This window comes from Lithobates pipiens, unplaced genomic scaffold, assembly GCF_037356315.1.
Source record: "Lithobates pipiens isolate NorthernLeopardFrog02 unplaced genomic scaffold, aLitPip1_a1.2 Scaffold_16, whole genome shotgun sequence".
NCBI lineage: Eukaryota > Metazoa > Chordata > Amphibia > Anura > Ranidae > Lithobates > Lithobates pipiens.
In genome coordinates this window covers 584,814,886-584,827,551 of record NW_027507748.1, presented here as the reverse complement: position 1 = coordinate 584,827,551, position 12,666 = coordinate 584,814,886, and the positions used below count along the sequence as shown (strand labels likewise).

Below are 12,666 nucleotides of genomic sequence, written 5' to 3'. Positions count from 1 at the left end.
TTCTCCAGGAGTTTTTTCTAGTCATGGGAATCACAAATTGCTTGTTGAGTCCTAGGTTAAGTGTAAGACAAAATGGCACCTGGACATGAAGCGTCTCACCTGACTAAGTCATAACAGGGTAGCCATTATTTTGTTCAGTGTGTTGATTTTTAATTGCTATTCCTTGAGATCTGCGTCAGACTAAAATATACTTTTACTTTGACTTAGATGAATGCAGAGGCTACTGTTGCAGACAGATTTGGGAAAATGTGGGTTGCCTGGCCATAATGCAGATCCAATGGTTTTAATACTGTCTGAGTCACTTACTGTATGCACAACAAGCATACAGGTCAGGAGAGTTAGGTAAGAGCTCCTGACCTGCATACTCTGACATAACAGCCAGGTAACAAGAAGTTTCAGCAATGGCTGCCTCCATCATACATCAGTATGATGGACATGTACTCTTTACAATACGTCTAACATTTATTAATGCGTTAGTTTGCACCGATAAGGACGTTTTCACAAATATATTTATTTATAACCTCAGTATCTGTTTTTTTGTAAAGGCAATTTATATTTTGGGTTTATCGATCCTTTAAAGTTGAACAGGAAATGTTCTTCAAGGGTTAAATGCTGGTTATATCTAGGTGTAGAAGAAGAGCCTGTAAGCCCTTGTACACACGGTCGGAGATTCCGACAACCAAATCCGTCGGATTCTGTACGTCGGATTTTGTCCGACGGATTTTGTCCGAAACTGTTGCATACACACAGTCGGACAAATTTGTCGGAAAATCCGGCGTGATGACGTTATTTTGTTACAACGGGACTACGTTCATGCTAGTAGCCAATAGCTTTGGTGTAGGAATTTGATCTGAGCATGATTGGAGTATGTCCGATCGGAGCATTTTGTCTGAAAATTTTACCAACAAGTTGGAAAACTTGGTCCGTTGGATACTCCGACGGAAACAGTCCGATGTAGACCACACACAGTCGGAATATCCGACAAAACGGTCCGATCGGACACATTTCGTCGGAATCTCCGACCGTGTATACAAGGGCTAACACTTACCTTATTCCTTGATTTCCCCAGGCAGTTGACACTCCGGCGCTTCTATTTATGGGCGGTTCCTCACGATCCCCACCTAGAATCCTGGCTATTGGTCCTGTATTGTATATGATGAAGTCATCATGTGATCACCAGCCAGGGCACCCTAGAGAAAAGGCTTGGGGGGGGGGGCAGTGTAGAGGAAGCCTGCAGGAGCGCGGAATGAGGTAAGTATTAGCCCTTGTACACACGGTCGGACATTCTGAAGGAAAATGTCCGATCGGACCGTGTTGTTGGATAATCCGACTGTGTGTGGGCTCCATCGGACTGTTTCCGTCGGAATATCCGACGGACAAAGTTTTAGAGCTGGGCTATAAAACTTTCCGACAACATGATCCGATCGGACTTTGTCCGATTGTGTGTAGAGAATTCCAATTGGACAAAGTGCCACGCATGCTCAGATCAAATTCCTAGACCAAAGCTATTGGCTACTAGCCTGAACGTAGTCCCGTTGTAACGAAATAACGTCATTGCGTTACGTACGATCGGATTTTCCGACAACTTTGTCCGACCGTGTGTATGTAACATAAGTTTCGGACAAAATCCGTCAGACAAAATCTGACGGATTTTGTTGTCGGAATGTCCGACCGTGTGTACAAGGGCTTACAGCTTAACCCTCAACACCTAGACCAACTGAGCATTTAACCCTTGCAGTGCAGAGGGGCCCCACTAGAAGGGTTTCTTTTTTTTTCTGGTGCCTGGAGTTAAGCTTTAATATAAGTTTTGTTAATGCAAATGTTATATGCGTGTGCTTGTTTGAAAATCCATCATCAGCTTGTCTGGAGTTTAATTCCCCTCTGTCTTGGTGCATTTTTAGTTGTAAAACAGCAGCGCATGCATTGATTCCTCTCAGCACTGGTCGAAGGGGTTAACTCTGCATGCCCAATGTTCCTCTGCACTTGGATTTTTCAGTCCAGACACAGAAACCTTGCAAATTTCCCCCCATACACAAACAGCAGCCAATCAGCTGCTAGCTCCTGCCCACTCCTACCAATCAGAGCACACTGGATTGGTAAACAGCAACTTCTGCCACAACCGGATTGGTGGGCACATGGTGGTTCGAAGTGCTTATTGGTGAATTGTAATCTTGGCACAGGTGTTGCTGGGAGATGTTGGGAGGCAGAGTGATATCTCTTCTGTCAGACACGAAAAGCAAATTAAAAGAAAAAACACACACACAAAAAAAAACGTCATTGTTTGATGCCCAGCCCTTGTTCTTGTCTACGGCACACAATTCTTTCATTCGACATTCTTCTTCTGCTGCAGTACAATCTTCTCCTGATGAATGCTGCAATAATATTTCTCTCCCCGGCACACAACAGGTTACCAGACTGCAGAGATTTCATAGTCACCCAAAGACCCCGATTTCCAGGGACAGCGCAAGGATTGTCCTCAGTTTTCAGTGTCAGCCTTCTGTTCTTTAAAGTCCTAATTATTCTGTGTACTGCATTCAGTGCCTGTCTGATAACGTACTCTCATTTTCAAAGCTTATATTTAAGACGAGCAGCAATTTACGTGCACACAACATGACTGGATTGGCAGCCCAATTTAGAGGCTCAGTCCACCCAAACATTATATATTATTTATAGTTTCATCCTGGTGGGCTGTGTCAGCCCCTGGCTTCTTACACGTCCTGAATATTCCAACACTGAGGTCTATACCATACATTCTGACTCTGTGTCTGTCCATCTGGGGGTTTTAGGTGTCCCCAATGTGTGTTCCAGCACCTCCTACCGCATTCCCCATAATAAAAAATAAAAGTCTAGCGGGGTCCTTATTATGGCAACAGCAGGAGTGCAGACCCCTAGCCCCACATATGTCGCTTAGGGGGGTTGATTTACTAAAGGCAAATAGACAGTGCACTTATTTTCCCCAAAGCTTAGTTAATGTGGTAAAGCTTCACTTTGTAAAGAATACCCAATCAGGTGCAAGGAAAATTCTAAAAAAACAGCATTTTTGTTTGCACGTGATTGGATGATGGAAATCAGCAGAGCTTCGCCACATTCACTAAGCTCTGGGGTAAATGGGTGAAACTGCACTGGCAAAGAGCACAGTCTATTTGCCTTTAGTAAACCCACCCATTAGTGCAGTAACACTCATTTTCCCCAGAGCTTAGTAAGGCCCCTTTCACACTGGGGCAGTGCGGGCGTCGGTGGTAAAGCGGCGCTAAAAATTTGTTTTAGCTGCACTATTCGGCCGATAGCGGGGCAGTTTTAACCCCCGCTAGCGGCCGAAAAAGGGTTAAAACCACCCACAGAGCACCGCTGCATCGGTGCTTTGCCGACGGTATAGCCGCGCTGCCCCATTAATTTCAATGGGTAAGAGCGGTGAATACACCACTCCTTCACCACTCCAAAGATGCTGCTAGCAGGACTTTTTTTACCCTCCTGCTAGCGCACCGCTCCAGTGTGAAAGGAGCCGCTTTTTTCAGGCGCTATACAGGCACTATTTTTAACGCTGTAGCACCTGAAAAAAGCCTCAGTGTGAAAGGAGCCTAAATGAGTGCAACTCCATTTGCAAAGTGCACAGTCTATTTGCTTCTAATAAATCCATACCTCTTAACTTTTTGAGATGGGAACGAGGGACACCTATTAGCAAAGGTATGTAGACATAGTACACAGCCTCTTAAAGGAGAGTTATACAAAAAATTATATTAGTTAAATCCACATGTGCTTCTTTGTAACACTACTATATTCCTTTATACTGGCTTTTGAAATTTACTAATGCAGCAATTTAGAAATTGGATGAAAAGTTTAGCACTGAGAAACACTTTTTCAAAGATAAATAGTGCATTTTATATACAACTATAGATCAGACCAAAATAAAGGAAAAAAGACCAAAATAAAGGACAAATGAGGAGGGAAGAGGGACGGAGGGACTTAGTTCCAAATCAGGGACAGTCCCTCAAAATCAGGGACAGTTGCAGAATTCACTCCTAAGGCCGCGTACACACGCGGGGACTGTTCGCCCAACTTTGTCCGTCAAACAGTTTCGGCAAACAGTCCGCTCAAAATTAGCATGGACGGACATGGCCACACACGACGAACGAACAGTTTGCTGATGACGTGAACGGCACGTACGACGGGACGAAAAATACGACGTCCTATACACTGCATTATAACTTTCGGCGTGTAAATCCTTTCTGAGCATGCGCGGAACTTAGTTTGACGAACAAGCCTACACACGAGGGGACTGTTCGCTGAAACAAAGTTTCAGCGGACAGTTTTTCGGAATTTCCGAAAAACCTTGTTCAGCGGACTGTTCGCTGAAACTGTCCGCTGAAAGCCCACACACGAGTGGACTGTTTGCCGAAACACTGTTCAGCGGACAAAGTTGGGCGAACAGTCCCTGCGTGTGTACGCGGCCTAAGGGGCAGGATAACTGGATAAGGCAAATAGACTGTGCACTTTGCAAGTGCAGCTGCACTAATTTCCCACAAAGCTTAGAGAATGTGAGGAAGCTTCACTTTGTAAAGAATACCCAATCAAGTGCAAGGAAAATAAAAACAGCATTTGTGCCTGCACATGATTGGGCGAAATCAGCAGAGCTTCACCACATTCACTAAACTCTGGGTTAAATGGGTACAACTGCACTTGCAAAGTACACAGTCTATTTGCCCTTAGTAAACCCACCAAATGAGTACAGTAACACTCATTTCCCACAGAACTTAGTGAATGTGGTGAAGCTCTGCTGATTTGCATTATCCAATCATATGCAAGCAAAATGCTGTTTTTTTTCAATGTTATTTTCCTTACACCTGATTGGATATTCTTTACAAAGTGAAGCTTCAACACATTCACTAAGCTCTGGGGAAAATGCAACTGCACAGTCTGTTTAACTTTAGCAAATTTACCCCTTGGTTTCTCCGAGAGATAAAAGTAACAGGCATGTAGTTTAACTCGCAATTGGGTTAACTGACCTGTAAAACACTAAAATGCACTATTAGACCATCTCCCCATTTCAAATCAGCACATTTTCCCTACAAAAAAACCTTCTAACCTTACAACGTTATCTACACTAGAGAAGGAGGGGGAGATGTCAGGAATCTTCCAGTAATAGCCTGGAAACACAGAGTTACTCAATCACAGTGCGCTAAAGTCTTCTTGCGAGATTTGGAAATCTACTAGTTCCCAGGATTTTGCAGAAGAATTAAGCTGCCACCCTAACCTTTTTGTATATATATCACTGGCACACCATTAGCTTATGGTGAAATACATTTATTTGCCACCATAAAACAGACCAACATTTTGAGGCTGCCAAGGAAATATTTTTTTAAAGGAAAAAAAATGCTATTATTTTGCATTGGGGAAGGGGTGACCCAATATTTTATATTTTATTAAGACTATGCAAAGCATTAAAGTGATTGTGAATGCATTTTTTTTTTTAATTACAAACATGTTATACTTAAGACCCATTTCACACGGGAGGCGTTTTTCAGGCACTTTAGCACTAAAAATAGCGCCTGTAAAGCACCTGAAAAAAAGCCTCATCTGCAATCCCAGTGTGAAAGCCCGAGTGCTTTCACACTGGGGTGCTGCACTGGCAGGACGTCAAAAAAAGTCCTGCAAGCAGCTTCTTTGAGACGCTTTAAGAGCGGCTTCTAAAGCGCCCCTGCCCATTGAAATCAATGGGCAGCGCTGCCGAAGCGCCTGCAAAGCCTGCAGCGGGGCTTTTAACCCTTTATTCGGCCGCTACCGGAGGTCAAAAGCGCCCTGCTATCGCCCGAAATGCACCTCAAAAACAACAGTAAAGCGCTGCTAAAACTAGCGGCGCTTTACCGCCGATGCCGCCCGCACTGGCAGTGTGAAAGGGCTCTTATCTGCTTTATGCAATGGTTTTGCACAGAGCAGTCCCAATCTTTTCCATGAGACCAGCTGTGTCCAATCACAGCTGATCACAGTGTAAACAGTATTTGCCGATTATCGGCAGTCCTCTCCTAACGCTGACAGCTTGTGAAGAGGGGAGAGCCAATAACCAGCAAATCCACATCTACACTGATAATCAGAGTACTGATCATCAGTGCAGCTCCACAGTGCCCACAAGTGCTGCCAATCTGTGCCCATAAGTGCTGCCAAAAAAATGTTTTCCTTTAGTTATACTCTAATGCAGAGAATGCATTAATGTAAAAAAAAAACTCAGCCTTTAAGAAGTGTTTAAGTCATACTAAAGTTTTGCCGCAGTCTGCCTAACTTAAAGCCAAATTCCAGAAACGTGCAAAAACCATCCCTTGTAGTGAGGCAAGGGCTGATTCTGAGGAATGGATATTTTTGCATAGTCCAGCATGCAACAGCCTGGGCCATTGTAAGTATGCATGTGCCATGCCTGGCAGAGCCCCATGAAATCCAGAAATCACGCTAGTAGGCACTACTCCTACAATGATTACTGCTAGCCTCTGGGTCCTGCACCAAGCAACTGCCCTGCTGCTTAGAGAATACGATATGTCACTTACCCAGCATGGGCGCCATTCAGAGAACACTTTGCATCTTCTCAACCAATGCAAGGTGTCTCTGATTGGATGACATGGAGCGGCAGGTTGGTGATGTTATGATTTCCAGTTGGCTCAGGAGACAGAAGCTAGGGATGATCACTCTTGTAGCGGCGCCTACTACAGTGATTTCCAGGTTCCAGGGGGATTTCTATTAATGGAACATACACACTTCCATTGGTCCAAAACTAAGCAAAAAATATCCATACCTGGAATTCAGTTTTAAATATTAGTTTAAGTCTAGGGGGTGTGAAAAGCAATTTTACTTACCAGATCTACCATTTGTTGACTGTTCCTTTGTTTCTTAACGTCCAGTCTTGATAATGTCAGGGCACCCGATTGCCAGAGCATAGGAAAGAAGAGGCTGTGGGGACCAGTCTTGCAGAGCGGATGAGCCTGCGGAAGCGAAGGATCAGGTAAGTAAAACTGCTTTTCCGGATCCCCTTGATGTAAAAAAGAATTTAACCCTGAGGACTTTTACTTTCACCGGAGTTTTGCTTTACCTGTTGCAAAAACCAACCAAAACGTTGGAGACTTACATCATCACTAACTGACCAACCAGGCTACTGTGGGGGAATGACAGGACAAACTCCCCCATGCATTACAGTAGTGTTTCGCCACCTTTTTTCAGCCAAGGCACCCTTTAAAATTATGGACAGTCTTGAGGAACCCCATTCTAAAATCTAAAAAGCTCTTCTAATAGCTTTAAATAATGCATCAACATCCACACGTAGGACACCCAATGTTAGAGGTGATTTATTCTTTCAAAGCAAATACACTTTTGCACACTGGTACTGACTAGTATTCCAATGTTTCTCTTCTCCCTCAATTTCTCTCCATTAGTTTGCCAATATCACCCCAGTGCTGGGGGGGGGGGGGGCAGAGGAGGGTCAAACAAGGATGTGGTGAAGGCAACAGACATCCTCCTTATCAACTGATGGGGTCATTGGTTGGTAGGGCCCCAGTGTCTAGAAAGCCGTAATGGTGCACCCGTGGCTTTGTGTAACTAAAAGGCAGGCTTGATCCATCTGCCGGTTTGTGTACAATATTTGATCTATTTTTAGGCATTTTGCCAACCCACTCCTGAAGAAACTTCAAGGCACCCCAGGGTGACTGGGCACTCTGGTTGAAAAAGGCTGCTCTACAGTTAGTGATGATGTAAGTAGGTTCCATTTTGGCAACAGAGTTAGGCTAGACAACTATGGTAAAACTTTAGTATATGTGGAATAAAAAAGGTTTAATATTTATATTGGTTATTTCATAGGCATGTTAGGCTTATTACAATATTGATTTGTAAAACAAAGTTGGAATTGTCCTTCAAGCAGAGCTGTGAAATGGTCCCGAGCCTACATATATTTCTGCAGTGCATTCTCTGAGTGCTGTTTTACGACCACTGAATGTAAACTCCTATTGCATATTGTCTACGCTCACTATACTGCAGTTTTTAAATTCTGCCCCACAACACTTCCACTGTCCAATAATATTGCTGCGATTGTTGCTGTCCTGACTGTATAGCTGGGGTATGAGCCATAACTCTTATCAGACCTCCCCCTACACCTAACCTATAGTGCTGATGGAAGCACTCGACTGATAGACGAAGGATGCAAAGATTGGTTCTCTACTAATTTAGTTAAGAATGCAGCAGCCGGAGCTGCAAAAACAGACAAACAAATCACTTTACGGAAAGGTACATTTGTTTTTAGTAGGATACAATTGCAGATGAATGCAGTGTGTATTTGGACATGCATCACTCTATCCAATTTAGATACCGGGTATGGAAAATGATTGTACATTTAGAATTTAAGGTACACACAGACATAATTTAACACTCTCCAAATTTTTTTTCTTGGTCTACTGAGTGAAAATTCATTGTCTATGGGGCAGGTATAGACAGTGCACCTGGGTCCTATAGCTATAGAGATAGTGGGGGTTATTTACTAAAGGCAAATCCACTTTGCACTGAAAGTGCACTTGGAAGCAGTGGCGTAGCGTGGGGGGTGCAGTGGGTGCCGTGGTCCCGGGGGTGACATTTAGGGGACGCCAGTATGTGTCACTGGCTGCCTCCTAATTCCAAGTTCCTGTGTCCCCCGCGCTCCGGCCACCATGTTAATAGTCCGGTGCACTGTGATTGGGCGTATGGGGGTCATGGGAGGAGTAGGGCTGGCCTGTCCTGCCTCCCCACATGACCCCCTCATATGCCCAATCACAGCATGCCGGCCGGACATTAAACGTGGCAGCTAGAGCGCAGGGGAGACAAGCAAAATTCTAAGATGCCGCCGTCTTCTCCTCCTCCTCCCCCAGACCGATGCAGGCCAGGACAAGAAGGTGAGTGAGAATCTTGTTACTGGCGTAGTGGAGAGAATAGTGGTCAGTATAGTGGTCAGTGTAGAATAGTGGTCAGTGTAGCATAGTGGTCAGTGTAGCATAGTGGTCAGTGTAGCGTAGTGGACAGTATAGTGTAGTGGACAGTGTAGCGTAGTTCTCAGTGTAGCGTAGTTCTCAGTGTAGTGGTCAGTATAGTGTAGTGGACAGTATAGTATAGTGGTCAGTGGAGTTCTCAGTGTAGTGGACAGTACAGTGGTCAGTGTCCTTCTCAGTGTAGTGGACAGTAGAGTGTAGTGGACAGTATAGTGAAGTGGACAGTATAATATAGTGGTCAGTATAGTGTAGTGGACAGTAAAGTGTAGTGGACAGTATAGTATAGTGGTCAGTGTAGCGTAGTTATCAGTGTAGTGGACAGTATAGTATAGTAGTCACTATAGTGCAGTGGACAGTATAATATAGTGGTCAGTATAGTGTAGTGGACAGTATAGTGTAGTGGACAGTATAGTATAGTGGTCAGTGCAGCATAGTTCTCAGTGTAGTGGACAGTATAGTGTAGTGGACAGTATAGTGTAGTGGACAGTATAGTATAGTGGTTAGTGTAGTGGTCAGTATAGTGTAGTGGTCAGTATAGTGGACAGTATAGTGTAGTGGTCAGTGTAGTGGACAGTATAGTATAGTGGTCAGTGTAGTGGACAGTATAGTGTAGTGGACAGTATAGTATAGTGGTCAGTGTAGCGTAGTTCTCAGTGTAGTGGACAGTATAGTATAGTAGTCACTACAGTGCAGTGGACAGTATAATATAGTGGTCAGTATAGTGTAGTGGACAGTATAGAATAGTGGCCAGTGTAGCATAGTTCTCAGTGTAGTGGACAGCATAGTATAGTGGTCAGTGTAGTGGACAGTATAGTATAGTGGTTAGTGTAGTGGTCAGTATAGTGTAGTGGTCAGTGTAGTGGACAGTATAGTGTAGTGGACAGTATAGTGTAGTGGTCAGTATAGTGGACAGTATAGTATAGTGGTCAGTGTAGTGGACAGTATAGTGGTCAGTGTAGTGTAGTGGACAGTATAGTGGTCAGTGTAGTGAACAGTACAGTATAGTGGTCAGTGTAGTTCTCAGTGTAGTGGACAGTATAGTGTAGTGGACAGTATAGTATAGTGGTCAGTGTAGTGTGTATTGGTCAGTAAACTAATCAGGTTGGTCAGTGTTGAAATCAAGTAGGTTAGTATAGTGGTCAGTATAGGAATCAGGTAGGTCAGTACTATTTTACTGGAAGGGACTCAGGGAGTGCTAAAAGTCCGGAGGTTAGGGGGCGCAAATTAGTTGCCTTGCCCCGAGTGCTGACAACCCACGCTACACCACTGCTTGGAAGTAAAGTCACTGTAGATCTGAGGGGGACATACAAGGAAAATAAAAAACAGTATTTTAGCTTGTACATGATTGGATGATAAAATCAGCAGAGCTTCCACTCATTTCAAATCTACCCCTTAGATTTAGAGTGACTGCACTTCCAAGTGCACTTGCAGTGCAAAGTGGATTTACCTTTCGTAAATAATCCCCAGTATCTCTTCTTTTCCAATAATTTTTATGAATGTAATAAACCATACAGATATAAAACCATTCAATACAGTATACAAAAGTACCGGTACATGATAACATTATTGACATACATCATTGGTCATTAAGGAACCGGTATAACGCAATTTTGGGCTATGAGTATAATTCTGAAGAACAGAAGATACATCCTCCAAAGAGGAACTGCATGACCGGGGGCACTCACATCTAAAACGGTGGGTCATCTCACCCATGAATCGCTCATGGTAGCTGGTCTTTGTGTTTGAATACACAACCCGCAAATGGGGAGTGGGACCAATGGCGGCCAACCAGCTGTCCTACATCACTCCCCAAACTACCAATGGGTTTAATAAGTAGGAAATACTACCCCGTCCCCATCCCCCTGTGATCCAGGGGTCCCAGGTTTTTTCAAATTGGGGAATCTTGTGCTGCATTACCAGGACAATTTGTAGACATAGTATCTCTTCCAGGGTACCCCAGGTCCCAAGGCCGAAACTGCCCAGCTCTGTGCCTTACCCCAAAGAGTTTATTAGTACTGAAATAGGCATAAAGTAACAATACCAATGCTGACAAAGACATGGGCCCATGTTGTACATATTCATTCAAAGAAATAGATAAGGCAGGGTCTCTGCAATATAGCATTCACAGAAGGAATGTATTATATAGACTGTTGGAAAGTTATCAAATTGCTGAAGACAATTGAATGAGAGATCTAAGCACAGGATGTTCACATGAAAAAGTGCAAGATAATATAACAAAGCCTGTATAATTAGAGTATAATCTGTCAGCCTTTAGATACAATGGGAAGTGCAGAACTGAGGACTAAAGCATGGGAGGACTTCACTTCACTCTGCCAGGTAGTGTTGCATCTAAAGGGTTGGGAGGTCTGGTGAGAACACCTTAGAGAGGGAAGGGGGAATTTATGCTTGATGGCAATTTTTGCTTAGGTAGTAGATTTGTACTGGGGAGACTTTGGGGTTGGGGGGAGGTAGAGATGGATGGACTTTTGCTTGGGAGGCCTAAATGGGGCATATGTGCTAGGGGAGATATTTTTGTTGGGGTTTGGATTTTTGCCCCTTTGTCAGAAATTTGCAAGGAAAGGAGGATTTTTAATGGGGGGGGGGGGGAGAAGCAAGGAGATTGCTTTGGGAAGAAAAGCAGCGAGAGTCTTGCTTTGTCGGATTTCTGTTTGGAGGATGAGGTTTTGCTTGAGGAATTTGTGTTCAAATTTTTGTCCAGGTTGGGATACATTTTTGCTCAGCGAGGAGGCAAAAATAAATTTTTGCTTGCATGGGAATTATATCTTTGGGCGATACTCTTGAACTCTCTATTCAGTAAGCAGGACTTCATGTAATGTAAAGCAGGAATACTGCACTCTGTGGAATCTTAAAAACTTCTGACCACTGCAGTAGTCAGGAACATATGCTGTACATGCTCCTGAGTGCCTTACTCTGTATACTGTGTTTTGTGTTACATACTTGTGGCTGCTTAAGCACATTACATACCTCTGACACCTGCACAGTGTACACTGGGCTTTACATTTCATATTCCTTGCTCATAACAGGCACCTGATCCCTGCACCCTGTGTGTAATGTACTCTAGACCCCTGCATTATGTTAGTTATGTACCCCTGACCCCTGCTCTGTGTTTTAGGTACTTCTGACCCCTGCAGTCTGAATCTTATGTACCCCTGCACGCTATGCATTATGAGGCTCTGACAGCTTCACTCTGTGTCTTATGTACTCCTGACCCCTGCACTATGTGTATTATGTACTCCTTTCTTCTGCACTCTTTGTGTTACATACTCCACACGCCTGCACTCTGTGCATGATATACCCCTTACCATATGCAATAAGTATTCCTAAACCCTGCACTCTGTTACGTACTCCTGGACTCTGCGTCCTGTGCATTACATATTTATGACCATTGTTTTCTGTGCATTACACACTTCTATCTACTACACTCTGTGTATTACATATGCCTGACTCTTCTACTAAATATACTATGTTGTACATTACATACACCTGACCCCTTTTCTTTGTACATTACATATTTCCGACCCATGCACACTTTATGCTATATTGTACAATACATATTCCTGACCTGCTGGTTGCTAAGTAGTTCTAACTATATTAAGGGGGCTGTGTGTAAAAAAGCTCATTTAATGGATCTTTTTTTTTAAATGTGAGTCTTTCACTA

General features: G+C 43.7%; 1 protein-coding gene across 2 annotated transcripts in view; it reads right to left on the bottom strand.

Moving 5' to 3' along the window:
* MAP3K12 (mitogen-activated protein kinase kinase kinase 12) overlaps positions 1–12,666 on the bottom strand; it is a 217,749-nt gene that overhangs the window by 151,207 nt on the left and 53,876 nt on the right. The window contains exon 2 of one of the 2 annotated variants that reach the window (XM_077483830.1): positions 6,840–6,965. The exons of the other annotated variant lie outside the window; for it this stretch is intronic. The gene's annotated coding sequence lies outside the window, so the exon portion shown is untranslated. The remainder of the gene's footprint in view (positions 1–6,839; positions 6,966–12,666) is intronic. 2 annotated transcript variants of the gene reach the window in all.